The sequence below is a fragment of the Mirounga leonina genome, unplaced genomic scaffold (assembly GCF_011800145.1).
Source record: "Mirounga leonina isolate KUSES-001 unplaced genomic scaffold, KU_Mleo_1.0 Mir_171, whole genome shotgun sequence".
NCBI classification, from domain to species: domain Eukaryota; kingdom Metazoa; phylum Chordata; class Mammalia; order Carnivora; family Phocidae; genus Mirounga; species Mirounga leonina.
In genome coordinates this window covers 1,745,473-1,748,540 of record NW_023270436.1, presented here as the reverse complement: position 1 = coordinate 1,748,540, position 3,068 = coordinate 1,745,473, and positions in this window count along the sequence as shown.

Below are 3,068 nucleotides of genomic sequence, written 5' to 3'. Positions count from 1 at the left end.
GGTCATGAAAGTTGAAGTTACTGTTCTGGTTTAAAAGAGACTTCACAGACTGAACAGCTGAAGGTAACATGTAATCCTGAACGGATCCTGCACCAGCTATAGGACGGCAGTGAGACCCGTGGCATTCCGGTCTGTAGATGAGACCATGGGATTGCTGCCAGGATCATTTCCTGATGTGGGTAACTGAGCAGTGGTTACGTAACAGAATGTCCTTGGTTTCAAGAAATACGTACCTAGGGGCATCCCGCTTGCTGCTTACTCTCAAACATCCCAGAGGACAAAATCCTATATATATATTAAAAATCATATGTACGGTGAGATACATACTCAGAGAAGGAGAGGAGGACCAAGGAAACGAGGAAATGCTGATGTCTGAGGAAATGAGAGGCAGTAGCTGAAATCCCTTGTACTGTTGCTGCAACATTTTTGTAATTGTTGCCTCTCCGTGCATGTGCCTGCAACGTTTGAAACTACAGGGCAAGCACGGGTTTGCAATCCATGCTGGGTGGCAGAGACAAGGAAGTACCCCTCTACACCGCAAAGCCACCGGTGACTGGAAGAGCTCGGGCAGTCTTACCGGGGAAACGCGTTATCTATGCCAGCCAGGGTACGTTTTCCCATTTTTTCTCTGTGCTCTTTGAGATGATCATCTTCAGAAGTTCTGGGACAGGGCCAGTGAATGACATCTGCAACTAACGAACAAACCAAACCACCAGGAGCTCAGCTCAGAATGCTAAGTGTGAGAACAAGGAATACCCTTGGTTTGACATATTTCCCTTTGGCTTTTCTTGTGGGAAGAAATATTTTCAAAAATGCCAAAAGGTAGAAACATTGGTGTTCTCACCGCCTAGAGTTATACAGTGGTTAATATGTTGCCCTATTTGCTTCAATTACCTTCTTTTAACAGAAGAAAGGGAACCCTGCAGATAGCCTTCTTTGACTGTTCTGCCCCTCCCCATCACACCCCTTCCTACGGTCTCTCGAAACAACAGCATCCGGATTCAGTCTATATCATTGTAGTCAACTAAAAAAAAATTTGCCTACATACATTCAAGAACTAATATGGCTTTGTGTTTATAAAAATGTCCGTAAATGGTATTATCCTATACCATCCCTATATAAAATTATACATACTGTGGACTGTATAAAGCTATTATCATATCTTTCTTGAACTTCCTTCTTTTTTTCAACATTATCCTTTGAGATCTAACCCTGTTGATACAGATGAACTTGCTTCCTTTTAGATGCCATACGGGAATCCAGGTAACTATTTGTATACATTTCCCTGTCAATGGGTATTTCTGGAAGTTCCATTTTTTGTTGCTATCGTGTTGTAGTAAGCGCTTGCGATACTGTCTCCCTGTGCATATGTGGGAGCTTAACTCCGGGGAATCTCTCTAGAAGTGGAAGTACAGGGTCACCAGCTCTCAGCACTTATGTTTTATCAGTTCCTGCTCTCCTGGGAGGTGAAAGCAATGTACACTCCCACCAGCAGCAGAGCGAGCTGCTTGGTGTTTTCCTGAGGGTCCTCTGGGGCGCTGGGACTTGAGCTCCCAGCAGGCAGGTTCGCAGAAGCATTGTGCCCGATTTGCGTCACTTGTGTTCCCAACAGGCTTGCTTGCAAAGTGCACTCAGGACGAAGTGGCTAACTCCTTCTTGGTCATACGGGTCTTCTTTGCTCTGGGAAGAGTTCCCGTGGTGGAATCCTTTCTGAGCAACCTGACTATTCTGATGGGGCCATTAGCTATCTGCTCTTGCTGTGAGTGTGGACGCTTGCTCGAGGAGGGGACCAAGAAGGCCTGGGTTAAAGGAAAATCTGTGGCTGTCCACACAAATGCCGAAAACCGGCCTTAGGCTTAGGGTAAGAGGTTGGGGGACTCCATTCGGCCCACATCCTTGCTAAAGCAAATGCATGATAATAATAATCAACATTTATTAAGCTTGTGGCTCATCTTATTTTCTACTTACATGACCCTCTGAGGTGGATATCCCCAGGAGCATGTGACTTCTGAGTGCACGGATCTGTCTGGACTCGACAGCTTTACCCCCTCCAGAGTCTGGAACCTAAACACTCATCGATTGCATCCAAGTTTGTAACTGGGATGAGGAGAGCTGCCAAGTTTGAAAGCAAGATTTCATCATCCTGTTTGCAGGATACGGTCACAAAGGCTGCTGACCAATTAGATGCTTTAAGAAAAGGGTGGCTGGCTTTTCAGGGTGGGAAAAAGCGTCTGTCCTTCTGTCCTCTACCCCAAGTAGGTTCTGGTTGAGGCCAGGGACACGGGGGGCGAGGGGGTGGGACCAGAACTACAGGGAAGGTGCCGGCAGTCGAGGTCAGAGGGAGAAGGGGGCACTGAATGAGGGGCCTGGGGCTGGGGGCGCAGGGAAGGGGGACCTAGAGTGAGCTCGGGAACGGGGGCGTGGGAGGAAGGGACCGGGGGTGCGGCGAGGGCGGAAGGGGCCCGGGGCTGGGGGCCTAGCGTGGCCTCCGAGGAACGGGCTTTGGAAGGAATGGGGGTGCGGCGAGGGCGGAAGGGGGCAGGCGGGGGGGTGGGGGGCAGGGAAAGGGCCCAGCGGGTGACGGGGCCTCGGGGAGGTGGGGCTCAGGGAGGAGGATGCGGGAGGAAGGGCCGGGGTTGCGGCGAGAGAGAAAAGGAGCCAGGGGCGCAGGGCCGGGGCGTGGGCGGCGTGGACGGGGGGATGTGGAGGCGGCCTGGGGCGCAGGCGTGGCCCGCACCCGACAGGGGGCCCGCCCGGGGCCCGCTGTACCGCGTTCGCACGGCGAGCTCCCGGCCCGGGAGGCCCAGAGGCTTTGTGTGGGCCGCTCCCCGCGAGTTTCCCGCCCAAGGGGCCTGCCCTCTCCTCCCAGTTCCGCGGCGCGGCCGCAGCAGGGCGCGCCGCGTCGCCGTCAGCGCATGCGCGCGCGGGAACCCGCCCTCCGGGCCGGTGCACGTGGCCCCGCGGGCCGGCGTGCGTGCGCGCGCCCGCCCTGCGTCCTGCGCCCGCCCGCGCCCGCCGGCCCGCGGGTCTTTCCCTCCGCGCCAGGCCGACGGGTGTGGCCGCCCGAG